Source organism: Lactuca virosa, chromosome 3 (assembly GCF_052849685.1).
Source record: "Lactuca virosa cultivar CGN04683 chromosome 3, Lactuca_virosa_CGN04683_v6, whole genome shotgun sequence".
Lineage (NCBI taxonomy): Eukaryota > Viridiplantae > Streptophyta > Magnoliopsida > Asterales > Asteraceae > Lactuca > Lactuca virosa.
Window position 1 is genome coordinate 342,749,481 of NC_136428.1, and position 16,350 is coordinate 342,765,830.

Below are 16,350 nucleotides of genomic sequence, written 5' to 3' on the forward strand. Positions count from 1 at the left end.
AGAGAAGTCGAATCACGAGAGACCGAAATGCTCGGGGGATAAGAAGAGAAAGACTCTTGAATCAAGATAATGGTGCAACTTTCATTTAGACGTTCTTTATATCCACGCGTTGGTATTTACGAGTACTACAACTTTCATTTAGACGCCGTCAACTAATTCTCATTCTATCTCAGATTTACAAAACTGTATCGAATTTATCGCGCTCGAAGAGTAGGGACCAACTTTCGTCCATATCTTTAACATACGAGCTCTACTCTCGACATTCTTTATATCCACGCGTTGGTAAAAACAAGATCTAAAACTTTCATGTAGACTCCGTCGGCTAATTCTCGACCGCTCTTAAATTTAACGGTAGGAGGAGATTATACTGTTAAATGTCCGCGTAAAATTCATAACTTCTACATACGGACTCCGTTTTCGTCTGTCTTTTTACCGTTGAATTCCTATTAATGAGATCTTCAATTCTCATTTAGGTCGCATAGGCCAAAAACCGCTCGAACTAAAATTCGAGTTTCGGGTCGTGCACTACTATGCCAAATCTTAGAAAATTCATAACTTCCTCATACGAAGTCAGATTTGGGCGTTCTTTTTTTGTTTGTTCTCAGTTTAACGTATACTACAAACTTTGTTTAGATCACTAAGGCTAAAAATTCTTCTACCGTAAATTCACTATTTACGTCTCCCGGTGCCGTGTCGGTTTTGCCGTAAAACTTCGACGGGCCATAACTTCTTCGTTATAACTCGGATTTCGGCGTTCTTTATATGTACGAAACCCTTGTAACATATAATAAAACTTGGTTAAGATTAATACATCTAAATAATCTTCCATCAAAAACTCATTTTTGATGCTCATCGTCTCTAAATTGACTAGTCTGGATCTGCGGGCGTTACAATTATCTCCCCCTTAGGATGATTATGTCCCGGAATCATCAACGAAACAGGGCTGTATAATGACTCCGTATGTTATCTCTTTATCCTAGGTAATAATCGTAACTTCTATGTTCCTTCGAATGAGTATCTAATTCTTGGACTTCTCAACTGCAGGCGGTGCTCGATCTTGTACTTGCTCCCTATCTCACGTTAGACTCCAAATTATGAAATTCAAGTGACAATCTCGATCCTCACTGGATACGAACTTAAGATAAGTTTTTTTTATTACTACAATGGAACGATGTGTCATATTCTAATGACCTATCATCGTATGTTGCAACGCTTAGACTCAGGTCTCTTAGAGACAAATTCCATAATGGAATATACTTTCCTTCATGTTCTAATGTGATATAATCACATTTTAACATGTAGCATTTCTAGCTACTAGCTTCTTTAACAACGATCACGATACTTCTATTGATCGTTTTGATTATCTTTCACTTTAATCTTCTAGCTTAAGTCAGATGCTACATCGGACTTGGTTCTCTGAACCATGTAACATACTCATCTTAGTCGGACTCAATTCGATATGACCACTAGGGTCGGAATAACAACAATCTTCTTAGTCATTACTGAAACAATGGTAACAACATACTTGAATAAAATGGTATCAATTACTAGCTTCTTGGTAACCTTGTGACTTTCCCTGATCCAAGTGTGAGTCATGTGCTTCCGGTAGTATAGGCCTCTACTACCATTCACACCTACTCATACTCGTCCCAAGTATTGTCTCGCAGTTCTCTAAGTCATTATCACAAAAACAATTTTAACACATACAAATGTGTCCAAACAATCATATAATTTTCCCTAGACTCTACTAGGACTTCTTCCATGTGTATCTTCAATCATCAATTCTGCTTCAACTCGGTTGGTGATGGAAATGTCAGACGATGGGGTAACTTCATGGATAATCTTTCTTTCTGCTAATCGAAAGTGTGCTTCTCCCGTACTAGACGTATTATTTATTAAACTTATTCTAAAGACATGATATCACTCTTACGATATCTTCCGATAGGTACCATTCAATATCGTAAGCCTTCTCATTTCATCCATTTACTCAATTCATTACGAGTCTTCACCATGATGTTCTACACACCAAAGCAGTTGTTTGGTGTATCGAGACGAGAATATAGATAGAGGAAGTTTAGACGCGTATTCCTCCTTATTACTTCGAAAAATTACATGCCAGTTCTAATATCGTAATTAAACGTTTAGAAATCTGAACACACAAAGTTTCCAGATCCGGTCGGCAACAGACCATAAATCCGATCAAACGATAGCATCATAAAGCATCACAAATCATTTAGCACATAAAAGCAATTTAGGCATCTTCCCTAAATGAGCTAGTGCTCGTGTCTATTCAGGTGCACTTCCAAAAACATATAAGACACACTCCTCACGATCATTGCTTAGCATTCTAAGTTTAAGTCTAGAAATAAATCCTTATTCCTAGTTCGCTTAAACTAATGCTCTGATACCAACTGTGACATCCCCATTTTCACGGCCAGAAAAGACCGATTTCGTTTATGCTTTATAAAAATCAGAGTACTTCTTTTAATAAAAATCTTGCGGAATTTATTCCCAGAAAAACATGATAAATACGTTATCAAAGCATTTCCGAAGAAATGTATTTTTATTCATTTTAAAACATTTGGGATGTGATCGTCAATACAGAAACATAAGCATAAACATAACTTACATTCATTTACACTAGTGATTTACATCTCTTTTAAATCTCTCAGTGTAAAGTAACTTCATATCGACACCTGTGATACAAATAAACTGAGTGGGTCAGGTTGGGAAACTTGGTGAGTACATAGGGTTTTCAACCCACAATAATATAATTATTATGTTTAAACATCAAACAATCAACCCAATTACCCATCCCCATTATCTTCTTTACTCTTAAGGATCTACCCTAAGAATCAACTATTCCTCGTTCATTCATTCCTAAGGATCATCCTAAGGAATCGGCACGAAGTCCATCGTCACCGGGGTTTAGGCACTAAGTCTGCATAGTCGCCAGGATTTATACAACAGGCACTAAGTCCGCATAGTCGCCAGGGTTTTGGCACCAAGTCTGCATGATCGCCAAGGTTTAGGCACCAAGTCTGCATGATCGCCAGGGTTTAGAGTACACCGGGTGGACACATCGTTCACAACACCTACAGGTTGCGAGCCTGCTAGTGTTCCACTGGACTGTCTAGAATAGTCCGTGGTTGTCATCCATACTCTGCTAGATGACGGGGCCATCATTTGGGAACAAGGCTTCTCACATCGTCCACCTCTCACCCTTACCTCATGGTCTATATCACCTCTCAACTCATCATCCAACTCATATTTCATCTACCCATGTTTTACCCAACATATTATGTAGATATAAATACATATACAGTTTAAATCATATAAAACTTGTATAAAATCGTTCATCCAGCATAGATAGCAAGTATATACAGATAATATGCACACATAACACGTAGTTTATATAAAATACTTCATATCTATGTGTAAGATGAAAGTAACTATGCACTCACTTGATAAGGTGGTGACTCGGTACTCAGACAGCGCTTCGTTTACTTTAAAATAATTTCCTTCGACGAAACCTAGGATTATTACCACTAGATTTTAGTCTAATATTTACCGTGACTAATTATTAGTCTTATTATTATTATCATTATATAAGCGTTTAAACAATACTTTTCAACCACTATGTACAGACAGGGGCCAGACATAAAACATCGGAGGGCAGGACCATTTTGGCATATAGCACTTCTGAAATCCAACAACCCTATGCGGCCCTTTAAACCAGATTCCCCGTACCGCGAGTAGTTAAAAATATATTATAACGACACTTATATAAGTCATAATAATAGCTCAAATATTTATTATAAGTTCATAATAACAATACTAATTTTAAATATAAGCTATATTAAAATAGGTAAGCATAACTTACTTACAAGGGGGTTTTAGCTAGGAGTCGGGCTCTGCAGGGGCAGAACTTTGTCGCTGAATCTTTCTAAGAACGATTCGTGCAGCGCTGCGCTCACCTTACTATACTAAAACTACAGAAAGAGAAGTCGAATCACGAGAGACCGAAATGCTCGGGGGATAAGAAGAGAAAGACTCTTGAATCAAGATAATGGTGCAAGAAATATGAGAGCCTAAGCCTCTTATTTATAGTAATTGAATTTACAAAAACTACCCTCTATAATTACTTAATGACCTTATAGTTATATAAACGACTAAACACTCCTTCATAATACTATTTTAAATAGATTTAACGATATTTATACTAAACTAATGTCGAAAGTACTCAACACTAGTCTTATAATAACCGCATCGTCGATATCTTTCTAATGATATATATACATTTGTATATATATGTGTACGTATATATGATTTATACTTTATTTTAATACGTAAATATGCTATTATAATTTGTAACTCGTTCATACGAACTCCATTTTTGACGTTCTTTATATCCACGCGTTGGTATTTACGAGTACTACAACTTTCATTTAGACGCCGTCAGCTAATTCTCATTCTATCTCAGATTTACAAAACTGTATCGAATTTATCGCGCTCGAAGAGTAGGGACCAAGTTTCGTCCATATCTTTAACATACGAGCTCTACTCTCGACATTCTTTATATCCACACGTAGGTAAAAACAAGATCTAAAACTTTCATTTAGACTCCGTCGGCTAATTCTCGACCGCTCTTAAATTTAACAGTAGGAGGAGATTATATTGTTAAATGTCCGCGTAAAATTCATAACTTCTATATACGGACTCCGTTTTCATCTGTCTTTTTACCGTTGAGTTCCTATTAATGAGATCTTCAACTCTCATTTAGGTCGCGTAGGCCAAAAACCGCTCGAACTAAAATTCGAGTTTCGGGCCGTGCACTGCTATGCCAAATCTTAGAAAATTCATAACTTCCTCATACGAAGTCAGATTTGGGCGTTCTTTTTTTTGTATGTTCTCAGTTTAACGTATACTACAAATTTTGTTTAGTTCACTAAGGCTAAAAAGTCATCTACCGTAAATTCACTATTTACGTCTCCCGGTGCCGTGCCGGTTTTGCCGTAAAACTTCGACATGCCATAACTTATTCGTTATAAATCGGATTTCTGCGTTCTTTATATGTACGAAACCCTTGTAACATATACTAAAACTTTGTTAAGATTAATACATCTAAATAATCTTCCATCAAAAACTCATTTTTGATGTTTGTCGTCTCTAAATTGACTAGCCCGGATCTGCGGGGGTTACATTACATGTTGTCATTGTTGTTGTTAATCTCTTGTTAAGAATCTTCACAACCATGCTCAGAGAATATTTACAGAATCATTCTTGCAGAATATTTTCGGAATCAATCATTTTTGCAGGATATTTATAGAATGCAGAAAGTTTAAAGAACGCACAATCACATACAACAGATGGTGAGCCTCGACGAACATAATTCTCACAGAATGTTATTCTTATATAATTTGATTTTCATGGCTGTTATTCTCATAGAATGCTAGACTTCATGGCAGTTATTCTCATAGAATCTTAGTTAATTATTTATATGTTTAATTTTTAGTTGTTACACATGTATCACCACAAAATATTTGACAATGCATTTGTGAGGAATGGCTTGAAGACCTGATAGGTATGGCTTGAAGAATGAATCAAAGATTGATCACACTCAGAGTTTAAGAATGTTGTTATTTTTTAAGAATTATATTTTTTATTCTTTCAGAATGTTATTATTCAAGAATGTTTTTTTGTATCACAATAATACAATGTAATTATTTGATGTATTATTAGTTCAAGAATCGATTGTGTTCATTATTTCATAATGTATTTATTCATGTTTTCTTTTTATATATATTTTCTTAAACGATGTTATAAACTATCATTCTAACAGAATGTCATAGAATTTCATTTTGTTAATGTCATTCTGACAGAATAAAATAGGTTATAATTTGTTATGATTACAAATTAAATTATAATAACTTGCTCATTTAAAAAAATCTGAATTATCCCTTCAAATTCGAAAACTTCATTTTTTAAATATAGGTAATTATCTAAAATACTCTTTTAATTAAATTTGAGTGATATTATGGTACATGATATTTCATTGTAATATCATAGACCCCCAAAATCATAGCCATTTATTATTTTCATCTATTGGTCCAGAATTCTCCTTACATACAGACAATAGTTACCTAAAACAAAATAACCTAACACTATATATATATATATATATATATATATATATATATATATATATATATATATATTTCAATCTGGCTTTGTATATAAAAAATTGTTTAACCCAAAATGTTCTCGAGCTATATTCATAGCTTCCTGGAAGTTACAACATCCCTTGTAAAGGGGATTTTGACATTGTATACATTTTAAGACTGTTGCCCAATTATTGAAAATTCCAGTTTTAGTGACCCTGATGTGTAAATTTTTTTGTTTTCTTTTTCAGGGGTCAACGGTGACTGTTTATGAAAATAAAAAACTTCTATTATCATTCATTTTCTTGGTAACTAATGTTTATAAGGTTGAGGTTTATTTGACATTTTTCGTCCCTAAAGTCAAAACTTTATATTTTTGCGTTTTAATTAAATTTTTGTGCCTTTAGGTTTTTGCCACAAGTCTTTAGTGACTTTCACACTTTTCCTCCTTGCAGTCAAAACTTTTACATTTTGGTATTTTTGCCACAAATCTTTAATGACTTTGACACTTTTCGTCCTTGCAGTCCAAACTTTTACATTTGGCATAAAAAAAACTCCTTTAGACTATAAATCATTAATTTTGTATAAATTTATTGTGTGAATCTGCACAGATTCACAGTGTGAATCTGCACAGATTCACAGTATGAATCTGCATAAATTTCACAGCACAAATTTCAAATGGTGAATCTGCACAGATTCACAATGTGAATTTGTTCAAATTCACAGTGTGAATCTAAACAAATCAATTTTTTATCAAATTTGATATCAATGGATGAAGGATAAAAAGTTAAGAATTTCTATATTTTTAGTTTTTTTTTTTTTTTTGATGACAAAATTGCTCTAAAAGTTAAGAAAAAGATTTGTTCCTTGGTTCTAAGGTTTAAAATGATTCCTTGTTGAACCTAACACACGTGAATATCAAGATATATATATATATATATATATATATATATATATATATATATATATATATATATATATACACACAGAGACAGAGAGAGAGGAATGATCATTTGAGAACTCATAGTTTCCCGAGAACTAAAAGTGGGGCGTTAAATCAAAAAAACTGAAGGCTAAGATTAAAGGAGGCAGTTTTTTAATTGTGAAGAATTTTAATGGCATATTTGGTTTTTTAAAACAAATGATAAGGGTATTTTAGGTATAAAAAACAATTTCTACAAATTAGCATAATTAATTGTATCTCTCTTTTCCTCACACAGTGCTCACAACTACAAAAAAAAATCGACGTCGTCTCCTCTTCTCTTACCATCACCTACGATTGATCTTCGGCTCATCTCTGACGACCGATTCAAATCTCTAACGTCTTCTTGGTGTGCACCGATGCCACCATACAGAGATCGGACGCTCTCACTTTCGGAATCGTTTTTGCGGCGAGGACTGTGTTTTTCTTCAACAGCTCGGTTCAGTTGTCACCTTGCGATAGGAGGCTTTCTCATTCGAACTCACAACTCGCTGTTTTTCACCCCAAGGTGGATGAGATCTCTCTTCTCACGGTCAACAGCAGTAATTTTCTGCCGGTAGTTTTTCAATTTTGTCGATTTTAATTGCGATTATATAATAAATTGTGTGGATTGAATCGTCGATTCTGCTCACGTAAGCTACAATTTCAATTTTGTCGATTTTTTGACCAAATACATGTTTCCGATGAGTCGGATGCCTAAAATCGATGGAGATTGGCCGATGATAACAGATATGCTTAAGCAGAATCGACGATTAATAGTGTTTACTTCCAAATCGAAAAAAGAGGCATCACAGATATAGTAATCGTGGATCTGTTTGACAGTTCCTTTGCCGATATGTGCCTCCTCCACATTAATTCTGCCTCCTTCGAATCCTCACCTGCCGATCTAAACCTACCGTAATCGGTTCCTCCTCCATGATGATTCTGAAGCCATGGGCGTACCTGGTCTCCTCGTCCTCCCTTAGTCGTTCATGGCAGGGAAATAGTAATCAAGGTGATATTTACTTTTTTACTTTCATTTGATTACTTATCAGTCCAATTCCTAGTCCAATATACGATTTCATTTTTTGAAATTATATTTACTGAAAGAAGTATTGAAATCGATTGATTGATTCATTGCAGTCATTTGTTATTAAATAACTTTACGTATGAACGAAAGCACGCGCTAGAGGGGAAGGCACCTCTTGTAGTTCAGCAACCTAATTCCTATAGAATGAGTGAATCTGGTCTCAATGGAATACCTTCTGCAGATAATACTGAAAACAATGAGGATGATTCTTTTGATGTGTTTGCTGAAGATGATAACAACTCTAATGTTGATCCATTGACTGGTAAGCAGACATGTAGTTTTTTCATTTTTTGCCTTCAGATGGTTTGTTACAATATTCCCCCTAATTCGGTTTTTCACTTGCAGGCATTGGATCTACAGAAAACGATTATGTATTTGATGAGTCTTCAGGGTATGCAACTCTTTTTGTTTTCCATTGAGATTTATATTTAGTAAAAAAACAGCATCTTATTGTTTCTTCATTGGCTTTATGGACAGACGGAGGAGCTTGACTTGACTATGTTGTGGTATGTAATATGTGAATTTTAAGAACTATGGTTACAATCTCTATCCATTCCATTTGGTATGATCTATTCAATTAGCTTCTATGATTGACTGATGTGCTTGTGAATTCTATGAGATATTGTGAAGAACTTAGATTTCTTAAAGTACTAACTCTTTTTAGATTAAATCTGAATAACTCGAAATAACAAGTGTTTTTATCTGATGTGTTTTCAAGGTCAATGTCGGAAGATTCACCTGGAATGAGTGTATAACCACAAGATGGAATGAATTTGATCATGAAGATTGCAAATCATGAACCTAAAAACTGGATACACCAAATCAGGCCTGTAATGTAAGCTTTTCCCTAGTTTCAATATAAATTCACAAAATTACTTAGTTTTAATCATGTTATTCACATATAAATCACATGTAATTCACATATGAATTATATGTAATTCACATATGAATTACATCTGATTCACAAGTAAATCACATGTAATTCACATATAATTCACATATGAATTACATCTGATTCACAAGTAAATCACATGTAATTCACATATGAATTACATGTAAATCACATATGAATTACATGTGATTCACATGTAATTCACATATGAATTACATTTGATTCACATGTAAATCACATATGAATTACATGTGATTCACATATAATTCACATATGAATTACATGTGATTCACATGTAATTCACATATGAATTACATGTGATTCACATGTAAATCACATGTAACTCACATATGTGTTACATGAGATTCACATGTAAATCACATGTAATTCACATATGCATCACATGTAGTTCATATGTGAATCGCCTGTGATTCATATGTTAATCACATATGTATTTTTGTGACTGTTTTTTGCATCAATCAATTTTTTTTTTCTTTCTTGTAGATTTGGAAGAAATTGTGGTGAATATTGAAGATGTGAAAATGATAAATTGAAGAAAAATATGGAAATATTGACACGAAGACATAAAAACGTTTTGAAATTTTGAAATTTTTTTTGTTTTTAATATTTTTTTTGTATCGAATAAAATACTTATTCTATTGTGTTTATAGATTGGTAAATAAAATGAGTTTTCTTATGATTTTCTTACAAATATTAGAATATATGAAATATGCATATATATACATTTGTAAAAATATGCATAAATGTACCAAAAATATTGATTTTTTTATTAAAAACTTATAGGATATTGATTTTTTTGGTTAAAAAACTATTGTATTTTTTAAATATTCCAGTTTTTTTTAAATGCTTTTAAAAAAAATACAATTTTTTTTAAAATATTTTTTCAATTTTTTTTTTCAAAAATTCATGTTTTCTATAAAAAATTAAAAAATCTGCACTTTAAAAAAAAAAAAAAACTAAAAAATACTATTTGTAACAACCCGTTATTTTGAATCTATTTAATAGTATAGATCAATTTGTATTTCTTTTTAAAGTAATAAAGAGAAGTTTTCATATACCATGTACATTTACATAATCGATTCTCAAAAATGAAATATTAAATAAACATTGTTTAACGTAAAAAGTGAATTTTCAATAAAATATTTTTTAGCCTTAACTATCTAAATGAAAGTTATAGCATACGTTAAACCGAGAGTATCCATAAAAAGAACGCCTAAATTTGACTTTGTATGAAGAATTTATGATTTTTCTAAGTTTCGACACAGCAGTACACAGCCTGAAACTCGAAATTTAGTTCGATCAACATTTGGCCAAAACAACCTAAGCAAGAATCGAAGATCTTATCAAAAGAAATCCAACGGTAAAAAGACAGACGAAATCGGACGTCAGATGAAGAATTTATGAATTTTTAACGGACTTTTCCTGTCCCGACCTGTTAAAAATATAACTTTAAAAATAAATTCAAAATTAGCCGACGGAGTCTAAACAAAAGTTGTAGAGCATGGTCTCACCTACGCGTGGATATAAAGAACGTCAAAAACGGAGTTCGTATGCAAAAAATATGAATTCTTGAAGTTGGAAAAAGAAAAGTACGCACCGCGTACATGGAGTACGCCCAGCGTACTCAAAGACTAGGCCTCAGATTACCCACTTCGCCTTATCTCTCGCATGTGACACGTGTCGTACACATCCGAGACTTCGGATAAGATCGAAAGGAGTACGCCCCGCGTGCGAGGATGTACGCCCAGCGTACGGGAAGATTACGCCCGACGTAATGATATTAGCATCGACGCGTGCCTCGTAGACTTGTCACCTCCAAAGTTCGGATAAGGAACCAACTAGTATGCCCCGCGTACACGAAGTACGCCCAGCGAACTAATGATTTCACTAGTACGCCCCGCATACGTGTATATTACGCCCAACGTACTAAGACCGGAAGCCCTCCTATAAATAGGATGCGAGACCTCCGGGTTTTGTTTACTTTTTTCAACCTCTCTCCTACTTTCCTTCAATTTTAAACCTCTCTAAACTACCCCGAAGCCCCGGTGACATATCTAACACTCGAAGCAAGCCCCGAAGTTCTCAATCTTGTAGCGGAAAATCTGCCCGAGTAAAGCCGACTTTTCATCAAAAACTCTCAGTTACATCAAGAAAACTCATTTCTAAGAAACGAAACGGTACCCAAATCACTACCTATCATGTGAGTTCATACCCCCCGTATTTTCATGGTTTTTACTGTTTTAAGGGGGGGAATACAAGTCTAACACAAGGATTTTGTGTTACAAACAAATGATTTCAAATTATGATAAAATGACATCAAGTCATCAAAAGTATTTCAAAATGTTAAACTCTTTTATAAACTTATATTTTTCCCCAAAAATCATATATATATATATATATATATATATATATATATATATATATATATATATATATATATATATAATATTTAAAAGACTTAGAACTGATAACTTACTTTATTTCCTTTTCCTTGTTTGGATGTGGATTTAGGGTATCGGTTATTTGTCCGACTATCATTTCAATTTTAATTATATATCTTGTATATATATATAAATATGAAGGTTATTTCATTCAGATTCAAATACCCTTGGTAACATGTCGAGCAAGGGGTTACATTCATGAACAATTAGTATCAATACAGAAAGTACATATAAATTATAATAGGTATAATTTATGATTCAAGAACACTAACTCACGAGTCAAGTATACTAGAGTACACTATTTTACAAGAACATGGGTTTATACTATTGTACAAGAACAAAGGTTTGATTCAAAATTAAACAAGGGTATACAACTTTCAAGTACATTTAGAGTATACAAAACAAGGGAAAATACTATCAGCCATTTATTTCAGAATGATTGAGTTTTCATTATACACGTAACGTTTATATGCTTTTTATGAGATAATATGTTCAGGATGTTTATTCATCTGAACAACACAGTTAAAGTCATGATATTATAACCAGAGTCTCCAGTCGGGGATCGAAACAAGTGTGTATAGATCTATATTGGGAATTGACAACCCCGCACTCAGGCTGCTAGCTACAGTCGAGCATACACGCCCATGAGTGACAATTGTTATCAACAGTTTAAACGCCTTCAAAGCGTTTGTTTCATGCCATCCATTCATAGTATGGTTATAATAACTCATTAAAAAGATATTAACAATACGTTAGTGTATATTTAACTAAACATGAGTACATTTTCAAAGTACTAGTTTACAGAGATACAGTTTACAATAACATCTGGTGGAGCCAGGCACATTCACTTATACAGGTTTTCCAAAAGGATACAAACACAGAACAATGGTTTACAAGCAGAACGGTTTTATGGGATTAAAACTACTTTTCATAGACAGCAGAAAATATAGGATTTTCTGGAACAGTTTACATTTTCAAGGAACAGAAAACATACTTTTAAACATAAATACTTATGCACTCAATCAACTTTATGTTGATACTCTCTTTTCAAATTACTTGTATTCTCAGGGAAACAATATGTAACACCCCGTTTATTAAATGAATAAATAGATAAAGTTGATGAATGGATAGTAGCCCTAAAATCCATAATTTTATAATAAGAGTTGGTCTCGAGGAGTTAATTGTTACAATATTAGAAGTTGGGGGTTAAAAGTGTGAGTTTCATATTAATTTTGTAAGTATTTAAGAAGGCAGGGACTAATTGGTAATTTATGGGACTTCTTTTGAAAAGATTTATGAGGTTAAGGGGCTAATTGGTAAATTCCGGAGTTTATTTGTATAGAATTTCAGAAGATGGGGTTAAAAATGTAAAATAGGAACTTAGATTGAAAGGAATGTGAGAAGGAGGGGTTGGAATTGTAATTATGGGAAAGTTTCTATTTGGTTGGGGTATATAACTCGTGAAACCCTAACCCTAGGGCATGTGTTGCAGCCGCCAACCCCCCTAAGCATTGGTCGCCATTTCCCCACCCTCCTCCTTCACCTCCGATAGTTGCCATCACCGGAGGACGTCCAGCCGCTACCATCTCCGCTGTAGCCAGAAGTCGGGTTGCCGAGAAGAGCCGCTTAGACCGATAATGAGTTCGGGAAGGACCGGTCGAGAGGCTGATGTCGGGCCTCGGCGTTGTAACCTCCACCAGTCGACTGCTTCATCAAGTGCGCTGCCGCCATCCCGTTTTTCGATCTCCGGTCGGCGCTCCGTCGCACAACAGATAGTCGTCGCGCCACCTTCCTTTATCAGTGCTCCGGTCGAAGTCCTCCTCCCCAAGGCGGATCAGCTGCGTTTGCGTCGTGTGTTGATAGGCCGAGACTCAAGGAAACTCGCCACCACCGTGAGATGGTGGTTGTTGATGCAAACCACCGCCTGCCGCCGCCGTGTAACCTTCCTCCTGCCGCCTTCTGTCGGATCTGTTGGATTAGTGTCTAAGTCCATAACTATTTTGGTATGTACTTGACCCGATTGTGAGCATGGTCCTTTTGGGTTGCCTTCACACGGGTGACTAGACAGGATGACAGTTGAGGAGAGAGGTTGATTAAGGCATAAATATGATTTATTTATTATATTATATGAATAATATATTAATTTGGAATCATATTATTAATTAGTATTTAATCAGAAATTAATTAGGAATTAATTTTGGGATTAAAGGAATTAATTAAAACTACAGGGGCTGTTTTGTAATTATTTGATAGTTGAGACTTTGGGCTATTGGATCACCTTTATTAAGGCTTGAACGAAAATCCTAGAAGGATCTAGGAGTTTTCGTCCAAGGGCTTAAGGAAAGGAGTCCATGGACTTGCTTAGGCCCTAAGCTAAGGGATTAGGGTTTCCACCTTGAAACCCTAGCTAGCCTCAAGTATAAATAACACCCTAAGGTACTAGAATTCAACCACCCCTTGGGAAAACCCTACTAGGGCCGAATTTTGGAGCTTAGTACCTTTCCTCCTCTCTCTCATATTCATCCTCTCACTCAAAGTGTGTTTGTGAGCCATTAGAGGTACTACACTTGTGGTACTTGCTTTCAAGAGCTAAGGAAATTGAAGGAACTAGTTGTTATTACTACATAACAACAAAAGGTATGTATTCTATTCTCCTATATCAATTTCGAAAATAGTAGATGCATACTAGGGTTCTTTTGTGTTCATAAAGTTGTATAACTAATAGTGAAAACATAGATCCAACTCTAGGGTTGCATGCACACATAGGATTGTTTGTAGAAAACCCAACAGTGGTATCAGAGCCATTGGTTTTTGTTTTCAATTAGCTTTATTCAAATGTATGAACTTGACATACTAGGGTTTATAGCCAATAAACCCTAGGAGGCTAGAGATTTCGAGATTAGGGTTTCTATACCCTAATTTGCGAAATTTTGAAAGGGTTTTCAAATCCTTTCCTTGAGCCTCAAGATTTCGAAATCTAGGGTTTGTAAAACCCCATGATTTTCGAAATTAGCCTCTTCCCCAAGATAAGATCCTAAATTTTAGGGATTTGGATTACCCCATATCTTGTAATTATCCTTTAATGGTTATATATGGTAATTAAAGATTTTGAATTATCCTATCCCATGATTTTCGAAATTTAGAGGGATTAAAAGGATTAGGATAAATTAATTGTTTAATTGGTAATTATCCTTTATGATCTAGATAATCCCTTATGATTTAATAATTTAAATTAATAGTTTAATTCAAGATAATTATTAAATCAAGAGTTTTAATATTTAAAATTTTAATTTAAATAGTCTTAAATTTCGAAAAATTTTAAAGTGAGATTAAAACCTAATTGTTTTGAAAAGTTTCAAAACTTGCCCTCAAGTTTTGGAATTTAAAAGTTGATTAAAAGTTTAATTTTGAAATGTTAAATTCTAAAACCCTCGTATTTTGAATAAGTTCAAATTACACCCTTATGGTTTTGGAAAGTTAATAAAACCACCTAGTATTTTAAAAGTGTAAAATACACCCTATACTATATATATGTAACATTAAAAGTCTAAAATTATATATATGAGTAAACAGTCAGTCTTACCGTTAGTAGGCCTCATTCACGAAGCTTGTCTATAAGGGGTGTTTAAGGAAATTGCCTATAAAATGGCGATTGAATGGGTATCCACTCTTACCCACCGCACTCTTGACTAGTGGAGGGTCGTTAGCCGAACGGGTAGGATGGGACGAAACCTTCCATTATAAGTATAATGAAGTACAAAGTAACTACATGCTTTTACAAATTCCCAAATTCTAGTTACTTTAGGGCAAAATGTGAATTTGTATGCTAATCCATGGAATTACACTTCGTACCCTTGTCAAACGTTAGTGGAGCGTGTGTGGCTAACCGGCACACTAATTTGGGATTGACATTGGTGGCGAAGGGTGGCTCGATGTTTATCATAGATCAATGGAGCGTGTGTGGCTAACCGGCACATTGATTAGGTGATAGTAGCAATTGGGTGCACCACGTGATTCGTATGGTTATTCACACCTTGTTTGTGATCCTCGGCATCCCAGTCACAAATAGAAGGGCATAATCGAGATTAAACATGCCATTGAAAAGTTCAATGAATCTCAAAAGATCTAGGAGTTTCAAAACATTTAAAACTTAAATTTCTTTTTCGTTTTTCATGGTGGGAATTGGTAAATCGTCATTTACCTACCTTCAAATATTCTGCAACTAGATTACGGCATCCCTCTTCTAGGTTGTAGAATGTTGTGTTGGATCCTAGCCTTGATGTTTCATTTGGGTGTTACATCAAGGATTCTTATCAACTAACTTGAATTTTCTCCCGTTTTGTAGATGTCTAAATCTTACAATGGTCTTCCCAAGTCCCTTGGAACAAGCTTTCCAAATGAAGATGACGTTCCACGATACAATCAAGGAAATGAGAGTCATGCTTCACTTCCTCCACCTCCTCCAATTATTCTCCCTAACCCACAATTTCAAAGGCTTGAAAAGTTCAAGCTCACTCAAGCCTTATTGGCAAGTAAACACGAAGATGGGAAACCTGTGTGTGCACACATCTTAGAGATGAAGTCACACATTGATAGGTTAAGGATGATGGGTGTCGATATCTCAGAAATGTTGGCTGTTGACTGGGTTCTTCAGTCACTTCCTGAATCATATAGTGAGTTCGTTAGAGAGTACTATATGATGGACCATGACGTAACCCTCATTGATTTGACCTATTTGCTTATAGCTACTGAATCAGAAATGATTTGGCGTGCTAATCGAGCAA

The 16,350-nt window shown here is 34.6% G+C and overlaps 1 long non-coding RNA gene across 1 annotated transcript; it reads left to right on the top strand.

The window, feature by feature from the left end:
• The first annotated feature begins 7,366 nt into the window (after positions 1-7,366).
• On the top strand, positions 7,367-9,801 carry LOC145167500 (uncharacterized). Its single transcript, XR_013741201.1, has 7 exons — positions 7,367-7,699; positions 7,966-8,137; positions 8,266-8,474; positions 8,558-8,603; positions 8,690-8,718; positions 8,931-9,047; positions 9,609-9,801. It is a non-coding gene; the product is annotated as an uncharacterized LOC145167500 (long non-coding RNA).
• The last annotated feature ends 6,549 nt before the right edge of the window (positions 9,802-16,350 follow it).